The sequence below is a fragment of the Paramisgurnus dabryanus genome, chromosome 16 (assembly GCF_030506205.2).
Source record: "Paramisgurnus dabryanus chromosome 16, PD_genome_1.1, whole genome shotgun sequence".
Lineage (NCBI taxonomy): Eukaryota > Metazoa > Chordata > Actinopteri > Cypriniformes > Cobitidae > Paramisgurnus > Paramisgurnus dabryanus.
The window spans coordinates 15385272-15409722 of record NC_133352.1 but is presented as its reverse complement, the minus strand read 5'-3'; the positions used below and the strand labels follow the sequence as shown (position 1 = coordinate 15409722).

The 24451-nt window shown below is 38.6% G+C and overlaps 1 protein-coding gene and 1 long non-coding RNA gene across 3 annotated transcripts in view; one reads left to right on the top strand and one right to left on the bottom strand.

Moving 5' to 3' along the window:
* Window positions 1-24451, bottom strand: part of ppargc1b (peroxisome proliferator-activated receptor gamma, coactivator 1 beta) — a 53781-nt gene that overhangs the window by 25381 nt on the left and 3949 nt on the right. The window lies entirely within an intron of this gene.
* LOC135751626 (uncharacterized) lies at window positions 17916-20110 on the top strand. Its single transcript, XR_010533027.2, has 3 exons — window positions 17916-18655; window positions 18903-18984; window positions 19931-20110. It is a non-coding gene; the product is annotated as an uncharacterized lncRNA (long non-coding RNA).

Sequence of the window (24451 nt, the reverse complement as noted above, 5' to 3'; positions counted from 1 at the left end):
AAAGTTGGTCAAGATGGGTGTTTACGTCCAAAAAGCTAGCGACACTGATATGTCACTGTTCTTCGAGATATATTTAGACTTTAGTCTTTTGTGCCCGGTTCACTATAATCGAATCCTGGTCTATGCAGGCCCCAGGTGTTATGGACATTCGTTGAATGACAGAGCCACGTTAATCATAATTGATAACATATTATTCATAACATCTTTTTAATTAATATGATCTCCTGAGATGAGCTAAAAGAGGCATTCAAAAGGACTCAAGACATTTAATATGATGATGCTGTAGCGAATCAATTATGTGTCTGAAACAAAAAATACTACATTTATGAAGAATGGATGCTCGCATTGGCCATAATGTAAGGAGGCTGTTAGTGCATAACAACTTATTGCCAATTTTCTGCCTGAATATCAGCAATGATGTCTAATTCATTCAGCCACTGATCTAAAAATACTGTAGTTGTTTTGGTTGGACGAAGCTGCTGCCAAGATTCATCCTCCATAAAGTCATCACAGACAGTGGGTGACAATGGGAAACACTTAACAGAAAATCTCAGTAACTGTGTAATTTGTAGCCAGTCTCATGCTTAGGAAATTTGCTCTTGTGATCACGACAGATCGGCAGCATCTCGATGCCCGTCAAATCTTTGAGGGATGAATCTGTTTTCTAAACAATGCAAACGAAAAAGAGCACAAAAAATGTGATTGACATTTCAGAAAAACAATTATATTTAAAATACCATGCTTGTTGTGAGCTCTGTGAGAAAATATGAAGGGCAACAGTTTAATAACTGACCTTCTGCTGTGCTGTAAAATAGGTTTTATATCATCCTGTCATCAACTTGTCTACTGCACCACACACTTGTGCCCACCTCCAACCACAATTCATGTAATATGATATCATTAAACAATGTGCAATCATACATTTAATTGCATACGCACATAAAATATCCTTGTCCTAACTGCTGTTACTAACAGGAACGTAATCCCCAGCTTAAAAAACAAGGTCACCCACAGTTCAATATGCACGCCAGCATAGATGCATATGGTAAAACGAATTAGAAGTCAATGCACGTCTCAAAAACTAAAAACTAAGATCTCATCAAAAGATCCAAAAGCTAGTCAGCACTTCTCTCTGCTTCTAAGCTGGATCTGTTTCCATGACACAATGAGAGCGCTCGTCTCCGATTTCAAAGCCTTGTATAAGGTTGTTGACTGGTGTCACATTTTCTGTGTAATTCAGTGCACAAGTCACTGGAGTGTAGGTGCGTAACCCCTTATTATCACCAGCGGGGGTCTGATGTTCCTCAGACTGAGGTAATTTTACCTGCAGTCACGACTGTACGCGAGGGGGGTTACAGGACAATGCGAGCACTGTTTCCAGGCAGAAACCAGGCAGCGGTATCTTAGGTAATTCAAACCGGAGAGAAGTATCTTATGCAACTTTACCCCAAATTACCAGCTGACTTTCATCTAGATGTCAAGGTAAAATATGGTACAACGGTACTCTCGAGAGCGCAAATATACATATCAATAAACTGCGCAGTAGTGGATGGCCTGTACAACTAGTCGACTTAACTGTCTTACAGTAACTGTACGAGCTGTATAACTAGACTGGTTTTGAGTTCAGCTAAACATAAGAAACGTTATTTAATACAAATAGATGTAAGGGTGTTCAAATGAATTGGTTAACCTCTTCAACCCTGAGGACCCTGTCCCGGGTCCAGAATTTCGTATTTTGACTTAATATAAAATATTCTTTTAATCTTTGATGCTCCGTCATGGACCCCAGTAACACATATGAGATACTGTTTGAAAGCTTAGAGTCTCTACTTTCTGCAGATATGCATCACTTTGACATATCTTTTACTGTAAGAAAGTTATTTACACTTAATTTACACTATCACCCCCCCAATATTTTATTATATCATTTAATATTTACATATTTCATATTTTTCAAAAATGACAAACATGGGCAAGTCTTATATCAAATGAAAGCTCTCACTCTCAGGAATAAGGCTACAGTGTTATTTTTGTTCTAATATCAACACATATCCAACAATCATCGAATGAATAATAAGGTAAAAAATGGTCTTTTGTAAACATATGGGAAACTTGAGTGTGGACTGCCTCAGATAGCACAGATAGCCACAAATGATACACCATCTTTTATTTTAGGTCCTACTCTAAACAATGAGTCCATTCACAGCATTTTCTTTGGTTGTGTGCATATATAATCCCTTGCTATTTATTATATGTGCAAAACAAAAAATTCATATTTATATGAAAAATGTATTTTCACACCCTTTAGTAAAATAAGAATATCTTTTGAATGCGACATGCTAAAGAGTTCATTCTTTTTTTGGGTGTTTACTGTCTGCTGCTGGTAACAACCAGAACTGTCTGCAGTCTGCTAGAGCACCCAGAACCAGAGTTATACACTATCAAAGACAGTATTTTCAACATAAAAAAGAAAATTTGGTGTTTCATCATATGAAAAACAACATAAATAACAATATTTGTCACAAACAGCAGCTTTTTATGTAACTTCAAAGGGTTTTCTTTAAAATGATATAAAGAAATTGCATTTATTCCACTGTATGTGGTTATGGGGACACTTCAAATGTTTTTAGGCAGAAATTGTATACAAAAAGGGTATTATTCCTCCCTTCAGTTGGAGTAAAATAACTTTTGCATAGATTATGATAGAGAAAAAATTCCTTTTTCCTCTGTAAGCTGACAATTGCTGGAATCAAACAAAACTGTCTGCAGGGACCTGAGATACCCAGGGCCAGAGTTATATACTTTCAAATAAAAACTTTAGAAAAAAACATCAAAAAGCGCCTATTTATTTTTGTGTTTATTAGAGGACTGATATCACATACAACCATGTTGAGCACTTTTAACAGTGTTTTATGTAATTTCAAAGGGTTTTCTGTAAAATGATACCAAACTTTTGTATGTAAACCTCTGCATGTGGGTATGGGATGCTTTTGAAATTGGGTAGGCCAAATCCAGGCAAAAATCCCCAAAATAGCTTCAGGGTGTAAGAAGTTAAGGGTCTAAAAAGTGTCTAAAATTGTCTACATACCTTGAAACCAATTAGCAATTAAAGTAATAATTATAATTTGAGATATCGGGTACAATTCTGCATCTAATGTCAGTTCAATTTCATTTGACCATCCATGAAAGATTTAAACAGCTTTAAAAGGACTCATTTCCAGCTCCCCTAGAGTTAAACATTTGATTTTTACCGTTGTGAAATCCATTCAGCTAATCTCCAGGTCTGGCGCTAGCACTTTTAGCATTGTTTAAGTTTAGCACAATCCATTTAATCTGATTAGACCATCAGCATTGCGCTTAAAATACTCAAACTGGCGTAACAATGAAGGACTTTGCTGCTGTAACATGGCGGCAGCATGCGTAGTGATATTTTATCGCGATGCTAATGGTCTAATCAGATTCAATGGATTGTGCTAAGCTATGCTAAAAGTGCTAGCGCCAGACCCGGAGATCAGCTGAATGGATTCCAAAACTGTAAAAATCAAATGTTTAACTCTAGGGGAGCTGGAAAATGAGCATATTTTCAAAAAAAGTGGAATGTCCCTTTAAAAGTGACTATTTTAACGATAAAGCCAGGAGACATAGTTATGCTGCTAGTTATAAAACATAGTTTATTTGACTTGTGTGTGTACACAGACGTTTGTCGCATGCGCATTGCGATAAAATGCAATGCATCTCTCAAGCTACATCATATGGTTACATAATCCAGTGGTGCGCGTACAGTGCATTCATACAATTCTAATGACGCGTGCAAAAACGGGTATATACTTCTAGCTTAAAGGCAAGATTTATTAAACGTGTATTAGCGTAAGAGCACAATTAAAAACAAACACAAATGGGAGTAGAAATTTCTGCAGGTGATTCACTGACAAAGCTAATTTCCATAATGACCAACGTGATCTACCAAGAGCAGCAGAAACTAGCATAAGGTTTAAGTTTTTTTGGTGTTAAAAAATGGCGCAAATACCAGTAAAATTGATGAGCGCAAACCTAAGTAAATTGCGTAATTTTAATACTCACTTCCCATAAATGTTGTGTATAAAAAGGAAACTCCTACAAATGCATACGCAATACGGTCAGTCGTAAAAACAACCATGTCCACAGCGCAAATTTTTAACTGCGTGCACAAGCTGTTAGTAAATCCAGCTCTAAGTTTAACGTGTACCCACATTAGAGTAAATTACACCAGACAGGGGAAGCCGAAATGAAAATGCACGAGTAAAAATAGTGCAAGGAAAATGAGATGCAAAACTAGCCTTTCAGACGTAGGTGGTCGCAGATGGATCACGATGCCTGAGGAAGATGGCATCAACCCAGCTTCTTTCTAATTCACCGGAGCATTCAGTGTCTGAGCTCTTAGACGGGGATGGCTGTAATTAAATCAAAATGCTTTTCTTGCTCACTTTGTTTGAGCGTTAGGGCAACGTTAGGAATATTAGGAGATGACTGGATTGACCATTCTCCTGCACAGGGAGTAAAGTTAACCTGAGGCTTGGCTGTCCTTGAGTTGTGCTCTGTGATGCATGTTTCAACTCCTGAATACCCTCAAGTAGGTCTCACGGTGGCCAGCTGCAGTATATCGTTCAGTTCTGCAGTGACTCTATTCACGACCGATAAAGCATGGAAGGTGTTTTTCAACAGGATCGGGGCAATAGGATTACAACCATCCTGTTTCCATCTGTTGCAAAGGTCATGAGCCAGGGCAATCAATATCCCCACCCTGGTTATCAACCACAAGTGGGGGCCCAAATCCTGGAAACAGAAGCATGTGCCTTGACATGATGAAGGACACCATGCAGCAGTTTTAAATAGATCAAGAGTGTCTATTTCAAAGCGTGTACATAAACGTGCATGCAGCATCAAGTACTTTGGTTCATTATAAACAGCAATCACATTGTTAGATCTTTGCCTAAGGCTCTGTCTTGGTACAACCGATTCTTCTTCAGACCGCACCATCGACGTGCATCTCTAAGACTAAATATGGAAATTCTGCTGCAGTGTTCTTGTGGTTGCTTTCCAGCTGTCCCTTAGGAGAACGTTCCAATGAGATGAAACAAGAAAGTAAAAGCTAAAAAACCAAGCACAGCATGATGGGTATTCAAACAGTATAAAGGAAAAATGGTGGACCGCTGAAAACATTGTTGGGGAGAATGTCACGGCCACCGCCATTAATCTTGATCTTTAGTTTCTCTTTTTGCCATTTGAATGCTGGCTGTTAAACAGAGGTAAAGAATATTCTCATATCTATTTTAAGGGGTCGCTTTGCAAGCACGAGGTTTGTTTTGAAACCCAAGAATAGACTAAAATGCCGAGGTGACCTTTGCGTCTTGCATCCAATGGTCAAAAGGACAGTGCTCACGCACAGCTGTTCAAGTCTCGCACGACAGTGATCTAATGTGGGAAGCCGTATAGAAAAAGATACAGAAGGACAAACGCCGCTAACCACAATTAAATTATTGACCTCTTCGAGTGCATTTTGAGCCATCAAAGAGCACACATGCCCAAAAAATGGCTTAAAGTTCAATGTTGTTATTACACTCATCAACACTGACCCATTCTTCACTATGACACCAACAAGTGACCTTTCATAAAAGCCTCCCTGGCAACTGCATCCATTCTATTCCCATTCAATCCAATGAGGCAATAGCTTGTTTAACCTTGTGCCTCTCCTGTGACATTCTGAGTCAGCAGTGCTGCATAAAGTCTTCAGGCAAATCTTGAATGGTCCACGGGACGTCTCTGCATTGGTTTTGAAGCTGGGAGATGACTCACTCTGAATTGCTAATGCTCAAACAGAAGGCAAAGCCATCTGCCGGGCCTCATCTTTAAGCCACTGCTTCAGACACAGACTGAGATTGTAAGTATGTGATGTTCTGACATGAAATGTGGGCTGATTGTGGTTTATCCTTCACATGCTCTTTCTTGTTGGTTTGTTATGGATGGTAAAGTTATCAAAAATTGATGCTTCATTGATTACAATAATGGTTAGGGTGGAAATTGTACCAATTTGGTGCCACATGCTAAGAGGTAGCGATGCTCTTAGGATTGCAGGTGTTTGATTGGTGGCAAGAGTCCAGTATTTGGACCTCCAAGTAAGCAATAGCCATCATTTCACTGTCTAGGATAACTATAGACCCGATATATATGAGTAACCCACTTCTAGCCAAATAACATTGAATTTGGTTAAGTCTTTTTCGCCTAAATTACGAGATGTATGATATTCCATCATGTTCATGTACACAAAACACGAAATACTAACAGATGACTTAGACTAAACTTGACAAAGGTACAAACACTATACAAGATAACACATGAGTGAAAAAAAAAACGAATTTGCAAAGGACTAAGAACACAAGGGCATTAAATATGAAAAACTAAACAGGATAACAAGGGGAAAACAGGTGAGGTAATGAACTAATGATTAAATAATGAACAGGGAGAACAGGGGGGCGGAGACAAGAGACGAGACACCAGAGGCACATGACCCAATATACAAGGCCATGAGCCTCCACATAGAACATGAGGCTGTCAGAACCCTGCCACCATAATAAAACATAAATATAAAACAAGACTCTATGGCAGGATCCTAACAAGTAATTTATAGAATGCAGCCAATCAGCCAATCCGACACTGGTTTCCTCACTAAAAAGCCCATTAATTTTTCCTATTGACTTTTGTATAATTGCAAAAAATAAGCTCTGTGTTCAACCAAAGTTTATGACAACTTTATGAATTTTGAAGTCTAAATGCGTTTACTAGGAATAAAATTTAGACCTCTGTTATGGCACAGGGTTAATCGGTTTCCTAGAGGCTTTCAAAACTATATGTTGCAGTTTATAGAAATTTTTTTTATGAAGAGCCTTGACCTTGTGGTTGCAACCAACATGAAATAGCATTTGCTATCCATTTTACTTTCATAATTTGATGCATTTTTCAATGAAAGGTGATATTTAACACAAAAAAATATTCGATCTCTACCACTAGAAATTGATTGGATTGATTGGGTAACATCAGCAAATTTAAGAAATTGTGTGGGGAATATTTATAAAGCCAAACATTTATTATTATTAAAGATATCAATGTTATTTTTTACAAAATGTGAAATCCTGCACATTTTGTAGGATGATTTTATGTATATGATGGGTATTGACACCATCTTATTCGTGTAAACTTATTTGGCAGTGTCACTACATGAGTAGATTGGATTCATACTACGTGTGCTCAACCATGACAATTCAAAGCCACATTATTTCCAAATGAATAAATTGCTCCCTTTGACAAAATGTTATTAATTCGTCTCTTGGCAGCCCACCAAGACAATCCCTTTTGCTTCTCCACATTTCTTGGGTCATTAGTATAATATTGTGCCGATCATTTTATCTTTGCTATTTTCATTCTAATATTTTGTTTGAATTTGTGTTTCAAGGCCAGGGATGCAAATCTTTAGGGTAAACAATACAATATGTTAATGAGTGTACAATATGTTTCGTAGTGTCTCACTGTGCAATGTTTATCATTTCACGTGACTTTTATGAAAACTTCAATAAAAAAAATTACAATTTAACTCGCCAAAGTGGCTAGTGGGATTGGCTGTGTTACCCTCCATGACTTGGCGGGTGTTAATGTCAAGCACTGGCTGCAAGACATTACCCTGATGCCAGGCTGTTGGTAGGCAACTCTTTCATCAGATTTGAACTTTGTATTCCCTGACAGCCTGCATATGTGTCTCAGCATCCTTTCTTCCTTTATAAGGTCAGGATGGTTTGGTGCAAATACCTGGATCTCCTGCGAAGGATAACACATTTCCCTAAAATCTATTGCCTATTTTGCCACTTCAAGTGCTAAACCCCACTAACCACATTTTAAAGTCTATCCTGGTCAGTATCATACTAAGCAATCTCCTCATGTAGCAGTACCCATTAATAATACAGACTGGTTCTGCGGTGACTGACTGCATGTGTGTGTGTGTTTTACACAGCACAACCTTTAATGTATTGTGCACCACTTGGGCATAATAAAAAGTATGTTTAATATAGTATGTAGCTCCTAATGGGCTCAGTTAATGTGAGACTGGGCTTTCAAACGGGAAACAAAGTCCTTTCATTCATTCATTTGTGCCGTGTGGTCTACACTGTCAGTATAAAAGTACAAAAGCTGCCACTGGGGCAGTACCTTTTTAAAAACTATAAGTACGTATTTGTGATTAAAGAGTGCATATTAGTACCTCAAGTGCACATATCGATACCAAATATATACATATCTGTATCTAAATGGAAGTGAAGTCAGGATATAAATACCCAAAGGTCACCAAATGAAAAAAAAAACAAGCTCTAAGGAGGTTTTACGTTTGGATGGCTTTGTTGCACTGTAGCGTGACGAGTTGCTTGACCCATTCATTGTCTCATAGTAACTTAATGATGCTTTATGTATTTAGCTTCTGATGCTTTAACTTGTTGCTGAGAAACTATAGTGTCCTGATGCCAAGCCAGGTAACAGATTTACAAACAATCTATATTGTTCAGGAGACTTTTGTACCATGCACAACGGTGACAATGACAAATCCATCCTTGCAGGAGACCAATGTTTAAAAAAAACACATTTTCTTACATTAAACATTTAGCTATCACAAGGTTTAAAGGATGTCACATGACAAACAAAGGTTATGTCACGTAGGTTATAAAACACACTAAAAATACTACGCTGTCAGTATGGTGATCACACTTCATATCATCTGAGTACTGCTGAGTACACGCTGACTAAGTGAAATATCATTCAGTGAGGTTTGTGCCGTTTCACTGCAGCTTTTCAGTGACAGATGGAGAAAATGACTGCAGGCGTATGAACATTTCGAATATTGTGCAACTACCATCTTGGTAGAGTTGTTGAATGATCTATACCTTAATGGTCGGTAAGGATTGCAATATTAGTTTTGTAATAGTTTGCCTTAAGATTCATGGTCAAGAACTATTTCACAAGCACATTTTGAAATTAGGTAAATGCACACAAAATTATTTCTAATTGATCAAAGAAATCTAAACGCAGGACATGCATATGCACAATAAGTCTACAGCAAATTACATACAGTACATGCATTTGACAGATGCTTTTATCCGAAGTGACTTACAGTACATAACAATACATTCTTTATCAGTATGTATGTTACCTGGGTTCAAACCCATGACCTTTTGCGCAGCTAACGCAATGCTTTACCACTAAGCTATACTGGAACACATATAATAATTTAAAAAATCCTGCAGATTCCCATCTCTAGGAGTCCCACCCTTTCCAAAGGCCCTCAACTCAAGTGTTTCAGCAAGTTGAAAGGTTAAAGTTAGTGCCATGTCCTTTTTCCAACCTAAGTACACATGACTGATGTGGGATCTGCGGCAGTGTTAGGTATGAGAGGGTCAGATTTGTAAAAGAGAGGTGAGGGATAAAGCTGTACATCAGCAAACAGGGCCACAGCAAAAGCCGGATGCTTAGTTTCTATGGACAATTTTCCCTCTCGGCCTGTCTCTTGGTACCATGTCGGCACCATTACAAGGTGCATCACGTTTGTGCTTTCACAGCTCGCTGCTTCGCTCTCTCGCCTTTTTTTCTCTCTATGCATCTAAAATCCTTCGTCTTTGGCTCCAGAGCGGCCGGCTGTGAGCTGCTACCTGCAGCGTTTCTGTTTAACGGACAGCTGTCGCCTGAGGTGACTGTAAATTTCAACTCTATTAAGGCAGGACACAACCTCCCGAAATTCTGCTGATGCACAAAAAACAGACTTTGGAGCAGGGACGTTCAGCTAAGCAGCAGCCAGATCCGCATTACCTGTCCGTCTGACGTCTTGAGAAAGTATTCCCATTCCCTAAAGGCTTATTACACTTGGATGGCCCAGATTCGTATGATGAGGGTCTCAACTGCGTCATCTCTTCCTATTCTAGTCTCTGTGGACATGTGCCAAACCGAATTGTGTTTTGAATGCCCACCATTTATTTCCTGCTTTGTAATGATCAATTACTCCACTTGAAGTCACTTGATGAATATTAACACATTGTTAAACCTGCAAAGCTTTGTTAATTGGACAGCGCAATTGATGGAGGAGTGCTTAGAGCCCATAATAGAAAAAAATGAAGAAATGCTTAAGGCCAGAATGTGCATTAGAGCTGGCTATACTGATAATGCACATAATGACTGCGATTACCACACTCATAATTGACTGAAATGTAAAAATATGAACAGCACCAAACTCTACTCTGGGGTCAAATTTGTTTCCTCTGCGATATCCCATCACAGTTGTAATGCAGAACAGTTATCGTTTCATTATAGCAACATTTAATTACGCAAAGTGCTCTTACAGGTACCTGGGGGCTGGCGCTATCCCCTTATTCGCTTTACAGCTATACGACCCCATCCCTCAAAAAAACCACTGGTGATCTCCATCACTTCGTCAGTTTTCGAGCTGTAATCCACTCCAAGTTAAGTAATGGCCCTGTCACATACATTTAAAAGAGCCCTGTCTTCTTTAAAAAAAAAAGTAAAAAGCGCGATTAGCACACAGTACTCAATGTGCTTTCACTTTCTAACCCGTCGTCAACGTTATCTTGTGAGACCTTTGCTCAATACCGTATCCATATCTTCAAAGTCAGAAGCAATAAGGCTGAAATAATCAGGAAACAGTTTTTATCAAAACAAGGTCCACTTTGGAGCTCAAATGATGTGGAAATGGAGACGGGTTGTAAAGATTTTTATTTAAAGTTAAATATACAAAAAGGCATCTTTGCCATTAATAAAAATTTAAATGGCTTTGTTGCACAGTGGCATTCATTTTAAATTCCTGCTGTGCCGTGTGATAAATGCATTTTTTTAAATACACGTAAAGTAGTATTCCAGTTAATATGAGTCAATATAATATTAATGATAAAATACATAGAGTACAGCATGACACAGCGCATATCAACCTCCTCAAAAGGAGCTCAAAAGCATCTTTCGTTAATGGCCCAGATAACACTGATAGTAAAACACAGCACACACACATAAGCACATAAACAGAAAAGTACTTTGCGTGCAATAAATTCAGGCGCTGCCATGTTTGGTGAATGCCACGAGGTCACGACAGATGTTGTTCCCTCCTCCTGAACAATTTCTATTTATGCCTGTCTAGGTCTGGGCTGTTGACACGCAAGAGAAGCTACAACTCTTTCCACACCCCTGATCCCCATCCACAATGAATCCTGTCACTCAGACAATACGGGACTTAAAGTCAATCTTTTGCCTTCATTTTGGCAATACTAGCATCTGTCACTGGACTAGTATTTATGAACATAAAGCTGTAATTACTAGTAGATACTAGCTGTAGTGGTCTATCTGTCCATTTTTTATATGATCTCAAGGCTAAACTACTCAAAACTCTTTATACTTATGAAGTTTCTTATTGTGTTGAAAATTCTAAAATAGTTCTTATTAGTTTTCTTTAAACAACAATCACGAGTCATTGGATTGTAAACTTTGCTTGTGAACTATTTTAGAATATAATTGAAAAACACACAAAAAGAACAATATACTTGATGCAAAAACACAGGAATATCGCAAACGCGCATATAATTTTCATATAAAAAAAGTTACATTTGCTTAACTTTTCATCTTTGTTTTATAAGTTAAAAGATAAAAATAGCATTTTGAAATTACTTGTAAATCCAAGTTGATTTTACTTTTATATAATTGATTTATAATTTGTATTTATTCTTTATACTTTTATTTATAATTTAAAGGTGCAATGTGGAAATTTCAGAAGGATATACATAACTATATTGTCAGTGGTGTATAAAGATCTTACAAAATGAACTGTATTGTTTTCATTACCTTAGAATGAGCCGTTTTTGTCTACATACATCGCGGTTCCCCTTACATGGAAGTCGGCATTTCACGCCGCAATGTTTCTACAGTAGCCCTAAAGCGACAAACTGTACTATAGTTACTGTACTGTCTCAGACAATGACATGTTTGTCCTGTGATGCCTACAGTAGCTTTACTATGCGTTTAGAAAAGGACGGAGTCTTACAGCTAGATGCCGCTAAAAGTCCCACATTGCACCTTTAACTCCTTCCCCACCATTGACGTGTTATCTTGTCACTAAGTGTTCCTGATGAGTTTTTTTGTTAATCTGCAATACCATGATTATCCAATAGATGCACTCCAAAATGTTATTTATTCATTTTAAACTCCGTGTATTTTTTTTTTTGGTCGATTACCGTTCTGAATCTGGTCTCTAACAAAATTCCTTCACAAAAATGCAATTATTTAAGCTTTTTGCTAAAAATTATCTATTTTTAAAGAAAAATACCCATATTTAAAAGTTGTTTGTTTATTGTTTGTTAAATAGCAGAAGGTCTGTTCTTTCATTTGATATATTTGTAAGTTTATATATTTTTAAAAGAAATTTTCCTGGAAGGCATTTTGTGAAACTTTTATGAAAATCAAAAAAAATGCTGGCACCTTTTCAAAAAATGGCTGTCGGGGAATGAGTTAAGGACCAGAATTTTTTTTAGAGTAAAGTAGCATCCAAAAACTTTCTTATTCTCCTAATTATTTGACGTAATGTTAGTAAAATAATAAATACTGTATTGAGGTCTATTGAAAATAATCAATATCAGATTGTATCGTGATAAAACGTCCAAATTTACCAGACCTACTGTATGGTACATGTAAAATACTAGCTACACAGTATGTACATTTTACAAAAACAAAGTGTTACTTTCTTTAAAAATAAAGTAGCTGGGTGCAAGCTGGTGTGTCGTTTGAGATCTAAACCGCACACAGTGGGATAGATTTCAATTGATAGTGTGCTCGGATGACAAGCCCTCAAACACAAGCCCCCCAGTCACTTGCCAATGTCTAGCTGGGCTTCAGCCAAGCACAATCAGCAGAGATGTCCTTGGGAGCCAAACACAACTTGAGGAATGCCTTCGTGACACATCATCAACGAGCCGCCAGGTCATTACTCACCTCTGCTAGTACTGCACTCATCATCTCAACCTGGTAAATCACCACCTGCCCACAATACGACCCACGCGTGCAGTCCTCTTCCTTCTCGCCTGCGGTCAGGAGACATGGTCAGCGTGCAAACAAATTCACACATAATTTAGACTCCCGTGACTTGTGTTACATCTCCAAGATTCCCTTTCTAGCCACAATCATTCCTGGGTACAGCTTGCTGTGTCTGTATCTAAGCGATAACCGACGAAATGCGGCACGGTTGCTGCTGATAGTTTTCCTGTTTCTGGATGCCTTCGTGCCGTTATTCAAGATGAATGAAGGCCTGGATTTGTTTATTTTTCAGTGGATACTTTTACTGAAAGATGCAAAATAATGATTTTCCTTGGGCTGATGACACCACAGATGCTTTGGGGTGTAAAGTGGATTGTCTAACCCATCCTCACCTCAGCTGACAAATCCTCCGAAAAATGATTTAATGTTGCAAACGCCAGCATGGCACATAATACAATACTTTTTGAATATCATGCAATTAAACATAACTACATCCAGACATGAATGTGTCTATGAAAAATAGGCAGCGGGTCGGGTAGAGTCCTTGTTAAGAAAGATTAACCAAATGTAAGGAGACAACCAATACTTAGTGATTAAGCTCTGGTAGTTTAGAGGTTATAAAACATTTACTCTAGTATTTACCTAACTTGGTCTCTTCAATGCTGTTATTGGAGACTCTAAGTTGGTCGTTTAAATTCTTCGTAAAACCATTAGTGTAGAGTAGAGATTTAGAATAAATATTCATACAGTAAAAACATATTTCTGTACACAAAAGCAAGCCATCCACAAAGTTGTTAAAGCTAATGCACTTGCAATTTCTCACACAATGATGCAGAGAGATAAGTGCAAAAATCTTGCAGTAAAAGAACCCACATGGGAAAATACTATGATTGTACTTTATTACTATAGCAAACTGCAGTCAATTATAGTATACTGTAGTATGTTATAGTAATTACTACACTTTGTTAATGTATACTGCAGTATTCTGTAGTATTTACTTTCATGATTAAATAAATTGTAGCGAATACTGTATGCTTTAATATTTACTGGTAAAGTTAAAAAGTAAAGTATACTACAGTATGTTTTTATGCTGATGGTAACCCATTTTTTTTGTGAACCTGTCTGTGAAAAAGGGGGCAACCTTCTGTTTTATTCGTGAAGCCAACACGTAAGTGACTTAAACTGCAATTTATTGACTGGTCGCTAAAGACCGTCTTCAAAAGCGAGTCAATCCCATAGACCTCCATGTTAGAATGCCCAATTTCACAGCAGAAATAAATATGTTTACAGCCTAAAAAAGTGTTTTTGGTCTATATAGTTAATTTTGCCTGTTGGTAGGTGAATTTTTTTTAACTGATCTGTTTAAATTAAATTAAGCCTTAAAGTTCTGGATAATTAAGGGCGTGACCACTTGAGTGACGGTTGTATTGCAGCTGCTTTCACAGCCGTTGAGCTAGGCAGTCCACCCACGTCCCGCCGCTTTGCCAATTTTTGGTTATCCATGAGTGACTTGCTGCCAAGATGCCGATGGCAGGTAGGGCTGTCACAGTTATGAAATATGGCTGATGGTTAATTGTCTAATAAATTGTGACGATTGTGACGATTAATTGCCTGTTTAGGGCGTTGACAACATGAAGATTAATTGCCGGTTTAGGGCTTTGACAATTATGACGATTAATTGTCTGTTTTATTGCTTTGACATTTAATTCTCATACATTTTTTTGTTTGTTCATTAAATAATTGTCACACATTGTTGTGATTATTTCAATTAAATCTTTTTCAAGTTTTACCTGGCAGTAAATATTATTACACATAACACATATTTGAAAGTAATTATTTAATGAATATATCTTTCAGAAACTGCAGCTCCCCCTTGTGTTTTAAGAGAGATGTGCAATCATTGCGGTGATCTGAAATCATTGTGATGAGGTCAAACAATTGGGTTGAGATGATTATTTAATCATTGTGACAGCCCTAATGGCAGGTTCCCCTTACTTTAGGCTTCAGAAATGCTCTTCACAAACCTATGGATGATTTTACGGACACTACGTTAGGTTAGGCTTGTTGCGGTAGTTGGTATAAACGCTGATGCACAGTGCTTCAGCCTCTCGGTTAGATCACTCTCCCACCGGGCACCGTCTTCCACCAACGTTTAGATTTTTTTCTTGTTATTAAATCATTTAGTTTCGTTAGAGAAAGCAAACACTAACAACTGAATGTGTGAATTCAGCGGAGCTGAATGCGCGTCACGTCACAGAGCGGCCGGTGTCAGATTTCATTTATTACTTCCAGAGTGTGCGAGGCAAGCTGACTGACCAGACGATGGCAGAAGCCGCGTGCTTGTTTTTGTTATAATTGACATATAATGTTTAATATAAGCAAGATCTTTTTGTTGTTGTGTTTTCATTAAGAATAATAATAAACCCTTTATTCAAACAGCGTTTTAAATGGAGAAAGAGACGGTTACTCAGTTTGCGACTGACGGATTTCACGATTTAACGCAGCGTACGCAAGTGCTGCATTTAAACAATTGCCTCTAATTCAAAAGTGAAAGTAAGTGAAAGCCCCTCCCACCCGGTGATACCAGTATCACCAGGTTAGTCACGCCCTGATTAACCGGTGGGAAAATTCTGTCCCTAAACTACGTCCACAGTTTTTACAGTGAGTCTATGGTGAAAATCCAACTCGAGTGATTTTTGTGATTTTCTTTTAACTCTTTCCCCGCCATTGACGAGATATCTCGTCAATTAAGAGAAAACGCTTCCCCGCCAATGACGAGATTTTCCGTCTTTCCGCAATACCGGTATTATCCACAATACGGTATTATCCACAATCCGCAATACCGGTATTATCCACCCTTCCGCAACTTTTTAAAACCGGAAGTATTGCTCTATGGCAAGCTGCTGCATGTCCGTGTCTGTTTTAAAGATCGCTCTGAATGGGATCTCTATGAAAAGTCCGTCATAAAAATGGAATTATCTCTGCTTTTTGCTCAAAATATGGTATTTTTGCAGAAACCTACCCATATTCAAAAGCTGATTGCAAAAGAACCACTAAAGGTAGGATGAAACGGTTTTTTTTGTTTGAAAGCAGAGGGTCTGTTCTTTCATTTGGTATATTGTATGTTTATATATTTAAAGAAGAACATTTTCTGGAAGGCATTAAACTTTGGTGAAAATCATGAAAAACGCTGGCGCTGGCTGGCAACTTTTTTTAAAAACGCTGGCGGTGAAAGAGTTAACACCAAACCATCCTACATAATGTCAATGTGAAAATATAACCTTGATATGTTTAATATTCATTGAGAAAGGCCGTGTTACAGATTGAATGATCAATGTGAAATCAATGATTGAATCAAACTTTGATGCTCTAATCTCACCATTAGATTATGAGACAGCCTGGATTTCACAGACAGGGTCAGACCAAGATCATACTGAGACCACAGTTCACACAGCAGCACTGAGTCAATATTTGCAATAAGTACTAGATGTCTCACTTGATAGTAAGTAAAAATCTGAGAAATATTCTGTCGGTCGGCTCGAAAACAGGCGCTGTTTTGATAAGCTTCATGTTTTATCAATGCATCTGCTATGTAATCGTGTGCATGAGCACATGTGCTTCTCTGTACGAGGAGGGGTACTTTGAACTTCACAGCTGTCTGATCAAAGGGGATGGTCTTTTGAGTTTCCACAAACAACCAATTCCCTGCTCTGTTGTCCCAATCCTCGCCTTCAAATTCAATCACGCCAGATTACATCCTGCTATAGGGAACCATAACACATGTAAATATGATCTGCCAGACAAAGGTATTAAAGCTCTGCCACACCTGTTCTCTTTAAAGCATCCAGCCCACTCATGTCAGTTATGACACACAAAGACGTCCCTTTTCGTGCCAAACTTGCACGGTGAAAAACAATGATAATTTGGACGTGAGAGCACCTGACCATGGTGAGGTAGGAAATGTTCACTTTTCCATCTCCTTCTTCTCATAACCATGAAAACTGAGCTCTGCAGTAAATCACTGACCGGCAGGTTAAAACTGAGTCTGGATTTCTGATGAAAACTGCAGATGCCCCTGAAGCCTGCAGTAAATAATACAAGGCAGTGAGTGCCATCTTATGAGCTACTATCCTCACAATGGGTCACCATTCACCTGATTAGGTGTTTTTTTCCTCATAAGAAACTAAATCTGCTGTTGTTTGCGCATGGAGGCGAGCATGCTTGGGTAATTAAAGTGCCAGCGAGTGTCAAGGTCTGAGCGACCCGAGAAAATGTAATTTTGACCATAATGCAATGTCTTGCATCTATTTCGCAGTATTTGCCGTTCAAGGCATGTGTGGTAACAGTATGGACTCTTTCCCATTTCCATAATATAATAGATTAGACTGGCTGCAAAGCAATGCTGAGTTGTGAAAGCCCCATGGTGCCACGCGAGTAGAAATGGCCAATGAGTAATTCATTTCCAAGGTGTCTTTACTATCACCCCATTCATCAGCAGATTTCCACACCCATGTCCTGGTCAACCCGGCTGGGGTACACCTCTGGGGTGCATCTTTATACTAATGGCTCCCTTAGGCACCTTCAGTAATGGCAGTGAACTGTGCATGTGCATTTAATGCAGGAATGCCTATTTTCAAATGCCCATATAAAGCTTAATCCCCCTCCAGGTTTGTGATTCACCATTGAAAGGTCCTGCTTAAATCAAGTAAGCTTTTGCATGCATGCCACCTTAAGTACTTCTGATGTATTTCTGGATGCGAGTGGGAGTTTATATCTTTAGGTTTTCTGTCTGTGTGAATTTGTGGGCGTCAGGAAGTGTGGGATGCACTTGTACAATTCAAGAGCTGAACAGCATTGCTCATCATTTGCGTAAACATTTTTTCGCCTATGCAATTACAGCTACAATTTTATAGCTGTATATTTATACTGAAACCCATTAAGGTTAGAATTAAAATGTGCCTTCAACAAACACAACCAGCGTTAGGGCTAGGATGTATTGTGTAGACAACATATAACGTTCAATCTGCAATCCAACTAAAACTACTTTTCAGGTCCTCGACAATCCCAGCCTTATGCAGTCAATGTGCAGGCCTGAGCTCCCAAAAAGAAACAAACAATCCAGTGTGTCTCACTCATCCTAATGACCCTTCCGTAAAAGACGCCCCCCCAAAAACATTCCCGTCACCCACAGACACTTCTGTTGTGATGCAAGCAAAACAAAGCCGTACACTTTACATGAAAGAGCATCACTAAAACCCGTCCATGACCTGACTTCTAAGTAGGCAGGAGGGCTATATGGGCAACCACCAGCGGGCAACAGTCCAATATCATGTGATCGGCCTTTAACGGTAATAGGAGCCAGAGTCCGTGGGCATTTAAAAACTCGGATATCCGCTTTGAAGAGGAAGAGACCAAAAAAGAAAGCGATAGTCTGCAGGAAATTGTTTGCAACCTAAAAAACCCACACATTTCTAGAGACCTGTCGCAAAAGGAGTATCTGAGGTGGAGCGGTTTTAACCTGAAAGAAAACCGTACAAAGAAATCAATAATCCATCACTGGCAAGTTAACTTTCCATAAACCTTCCGGCAGCAATGTTTGTCTTCCTCGTGAGGGTTTGTGCCTGTAAACTTTACCACGTTTCATACCTGCGGTCCCTACTTGTTGTGAGACAAGTGTTTGATGTCTTGTAAAGACACTAGCGGTGTGAGTCTGGCACAGTGGTGTCAGACAGGAAAAGCAAATATTCAAATGAACGTAATGAAAATGCTAATGCAACCCATTAAGATTACTTCTGCTTTCGTCCAGGCAGAGAATCTGGAAATAGGGTCACACGCAGCTGCGGCGCATCAGGGGAGATACGGGAAAAGCACAGAGAGTACGTCTGAAAATGGGTACGTCTGAAAATGAGTGAGGAAAAAACCCATCCTGTATAGTGGGCAGAATTGAAGCGTTTGACACAAAATAAAACTGACTGCAGAATTTTCTCCAGTGATTGCTGAAATTTTGCCCTGTGGCTATGAACAACAACTGCATCGAGAGCTTGCCGGTTTCTCTCACATCCACGTACAGATACCGTGCCGTTGCTTATAAAATCACTGTAATTTTGTATATTTTAATGGAGGAGTTTTTGACGTATGCTTTATCATAATCTAACACCTTTGACAACGCCAGCAGTCATAGTGCATGCATAATCCTCAAGGGTGAAAAAACGGAAACAGACTCCATCATCATCACCTTACAGCACACCTGCCACACATCTAATGACCATCTTTAAGGATCCATCTGTGAAAAACAGACTATGCATATATTCCTACTTATTCTATATGCATATTATTACCCATCTTATATATACCTGCACACTGTTGCACTTTTGATTTGTCTTCAGTGTAGAGTGCATATTATTTATCCTCAAAACACATAATAACTGTTACGTCTTTATTACATAATCTGCTTATTTTTTTGAGTACTTGTTTTTTTTTCTAACAATATAACACTTATCAATATTTGTGATTCACATTATATTATTTAGTTTTGGATGTTTAGAATTTATCATGCAGCTGCTGCACAGAAAGTTATAAAACATTTCAAAACATCAATGTAAAGTCTATCAATTTTGGCAACAATAATCGTAATATCAAGTCAAATAATTGACAATTATGATTTTTGATGATGAACCTTTAGTGAGCGACCCCTTTCTTAAGATATATATCCATATTTTTATAAAGAAACATGTAAACTGTGTTAGATAAATATTAGTTGTTATATTGTTTACAAACTTAAATAATTGGCTACAAATAGACTTTTGACAATTTTTGCTTTGTCGTTTTTCTCTTTTAGCTTTTTGGGGACCCGTTGGAACCATCTGGGGGACCCCTGGGGGACTCCAGTTTGAAAACGCCTGCCATAGAAGAACCATTTTTTGGCTGAATGATTACATAAATTAACAACTGAAGAACTAAAGGTTATAATCTAAAGGTTTTTAAAGGAACACGCCCACATTTTGGGAATTTGGCTTATTCACCGTATCCCCCAGAGTTAGATAAGTCCATACATAACTTTCTCATCTCCGTGCGTGCTATAACCCTGTCTGACGCAGCCCCCGCTAGCTTAGCTTAGCACAAAGACTGGAAGTGAATGGCTCCAGCTAGCAAACTGCTCCCAATAAGTGACAAAATAACACGAATATTTTCCTATTTATGTGTTGTGATTTGTATAGTCACACCGTGTACAAATAACACGATCACACAGACATCTTTTAACAGTATACATACTGGGAACTATATTCTCAGAAGGCGAAGCACTGCTACTGGGCGGAGTGATTTGCAAATCCAACCAAGGAGCAGTGTTTTGCAAATGTTTGCGTTATTTTGTCACTTATTGGGAGCAGTTTGCTAGCTGGAGTCATTCACTTCCAGTCTTTGTGCTAAGCTAAGCTAGCAGGGGCCGGTCAGACAGAGTTACAGCACGCACGGAGATGAGAAAGGTATGTATGGGCTTATCTAACTCTGGGGGATACTGTGAATAATCTAAATTCCCAAAATGTGGACGTGTTCCTTTAAGATTATAAAAATGCAGAAGGAAATGGGTTTTCTTTGACATCACTGCAAAAAACCTTTAAAGCACATTTACTGTACATACAGATACTTTAAACAATCTTGCCCCAATACATTTCTCCAATGAAGTTCTTGAAAGGAAATTATGTGATGCATACTGTTCAGTACAGTATGTGCTATAAATGCTGTAAGGACATGCTTTTTAATAAGTATTTCCCAGGTTACGTCACAACATTTTTAACATCTATTTAGGTGTGTCTTTACACCAATCATTTGCAAGTCTTCACTAGTAAAAGGAATGCTAGTGTTTCAAAACATAGTTGTCTTTGTGTTCACGTCTGGCACCTTTAGAACAATCTGGAACGCTGCATGGGGTGGGTTCAGGTTGTAGGATTTATAATACAATCAAACAGCCGAGACAGTGCTAAAAATGACTGTAGCCTTAGAGTCAATTCCAGTTCACTTCAACATGGCACAAAGCAAGAATAGAGAGGAAAGGTGAATAAAATGGACTCGGTGAGTCCACGAGCAAGAGCAAACTATTACTACATCCAGCTGAAACCGCCCAGACTGACAATATCCAGTCACAAGCTGACTACGCTTGCCAAAGCCAAGGTTCGCTGTTAAATTAGGTCACAGTCAAAGTGTGTGTTTTTTGTGTTGAGGACAGGGTACGTGCAGGTGAAAGACGGTTCACCTGCAGTCGTGCTTATCTAGCAAAGCCATGTTTTTCCAAACACCATAAACAGAGATGCTGAAGTACCAGTTTTTTAGAGGTCTGTCAGGAGACTGAAAGAGTCAGGTGCTCGCTGAATTACTGGAGGAACAGGCAGCCAATGGACATCGTGTTTTAGCTTAGTTACTGTCCTGAGCCAGAACATTCTGTGGAGGAACACTGTGTATTCTCAACACTGTCATGGGAGGATATAATCTCCTTTAGACTTTGCTTCCCTCTGTCACCTCTTATGCTCTTAGGTCTGAATAAAAGATTTTTCATAACGCAGGCAGCTAGCTATATTATCCATTTCTGACAGATTCAGGGTTTTTCTTGTTATGTCAAAGGCTTATTCATGTAGCCAACAGCAACAGTGGGGTTCAGAAACTTTCATGCAATCCTGTTGGGCAGGATTCTTTTCTTGAACACAACAATCTGTTGTCACAAAGCTATGATTATAGATGATGACATTGCAAACACAACTAAGTCAAATCAACCGTCAACCAATTAGAGTTCAAAGAGTGGAAACCATGATCAGAAGTTACAAATGTTTCATTTTTAACCCAACATATTTATTATAAAATCGTGAGTAAGGCTGCACAATTACGACAGAAATCATATTTATCGTGAAAGTGAAATGCGCACATCTTCTGCATGCGCATTTATAAGCCCCTCCCACCCGGATACCGGTATCACCGGGTTTGTCACGTCCTGATTAACCGGTGGGAAAATTCTGTCAGCAACAACCATAATGTAAGTTTTAAGTCAATCAGGGCTCCAGACTAACTTTTTTTTACTAGGAGCACAGTGGCCCCAACTGAAACTTTAGGGGCGCAACCAAAAAATTTAGGGGCACACTCTGTAAATCAACATGCTAACCAAATAATCACATTTCTACAAATTTCCATTGTATTACTAATACATACTTTGATGATAGATGCAGAAAATACAATTTGCTGTTTCAAATTCAGTGTCACGTCAGAAAAAAAGGTCAAATTTACTGGTTGCACATGTGCGACTGGATGTAAAATTCAGTGCCACACTCTCAAATTTTGGTGGCAAAATGCCACCATTTGGTGGCAGTCTGGAGCCCTGTCAATACAGATAGAAATAGACTGGTGAGACAAAAATCTGATGCTTTCTTTTCCAAAAATAATATAAAACATGTATGTTGGATATATAATTTTTTCAACTTTACAGACTGAAAAAATAGCCGTTGCGTATTATTGTTGTACATGGCATAATTTAGCAAATTATCACACACCACTTTCCCTTCAATATCTTGCACCCTAGTAGGATGTCTTTGGTGGTTATGGCCATGTATAAAGGTACAATTCAGAAATTTAAATACAAATGGCAAATGCATTCAAGCCCAATAAATGAATAAGGATGGGGCATTGTTCTAAAGATAGACTGGTTGTCTCTTGGGTTCCCATAATCCTGCTGATTCCTTTGTGTGCCTGTGTCCTGAGGTGCAGGTTGTTATCTGCCCTTAATTAATAACATACTTAAAATGACCCACCAAAACAAAGTTAACACAACCAAACTGACAAGAAAAACGTGATGTTGTTTATATTACATTTTTAAATGTAGCCTCTAGGCAAAATGCACACACCTATGGCTTTCAGGTGTGTGTTAAGGACAAGAATCTGTTTCCTGCTGTTACTCCCATGGCTTGTGTTTTACGATGCTGTAGCTATGGGAGATTCCTCTTTGCCCACGGTCTCTGCCAGTCTGAGCTTGCCCTTCCCTGATGTTTCTATGGCAGGGCTGGCACGCTCATTTCCAATTCAAAACGTGGAAATTGTAAAACTCGAAGAACAATAGTGGCAGAGGATTTAGAAGAACAATAGGCCTATTTATGCTATCCAAATATCCAACATCCAAAAATTATACTTAAATGTAAAGTACACAGCTTTGTAAATCCTCAAATGCACTTAGTGGGCAAAGAAGAGGCTAAATCAATCTTCAAAAGCCTCACATTTTTGCACAATATGCAGGTGGGGGTTGATTTCATATTGGAAAAACACCTGCAAATTTGTTTAGCTTGCAAATTTACAAGCCACCAGTCTGGGTTTACAAATGATGACCAATGCAAATGGTGACTACAGTTGCCCTACTAACTTCAAGGTATATTTAAAAATGACATGCATCACTTAAAATCAGTCAATACAACTAACCTGTGTGACGTGAGTGTTTCAGAGATTAAGATATTACAGTACCTAATGCCTCAGAATACCTTTTAGCTAAGTTCAAACTGGGACAGTGGAGTTTCAACACATGCCATCAATCTACCACTTTATACCGTAGTATAAAACAACAGCAAAATGATGATGCTGCCATAATGCATTTCTTCAGGACACCCAGTAAAATGCATCCGAAGCATTAATGTATGTTTAATGAGAAAGAGAGATTTCAACCAAGACACAGCCAATGTGGTATCACCTAGATACTAATGTAAATGGCCGCTCCCACGACTTTAACAATTATTAATGAAGAGCAGTGAACACAGTGTTTCCCATACGTTGATTTATTCGTGGCGCACCGCCACGGAATCAGTGCTGGCCGCCACAAATAGATTTTTCATGATCCCCATTTACATTTATATTTTACTGTTTAAAAACGTCTTAATTCATTGTTGCAAGCACCCAGCGCGCCCCTCCCTTTCTATGTTGCATGCAGCGCGCGCCTCTCTCTCTCTCTCCCTCGCTCTCACATAACAGTGAAAAGGTGACGGCGTTTCAATGTCCGTTCCTCCGTAATGTATACTTTCTTTTTCGTGTAAACGTCAACAGTCACAGATTTTACTGACAGAGAAGACGGCGATGACTTGACGAAAGGTTAGCATTAGTGTTTCCCACACACACACCCGTTCTCTCCCTCTCTATGATGTCGTATGCCTGCGCACGTGTTTTGTATTAACTTTGTGTAACAGTTACTGTGTATTCTCTAATATTTCTGAATTTGCGCCCAATTGTCTGCGCTATATGCGACAATAAAACTCGCATTTAAATAAAAAAGGGCTCATACAAGACATTGATGAGAAGAGCAACAGCAGTAAGTCTTCAGTGTAAATGTATGGTGATTTAT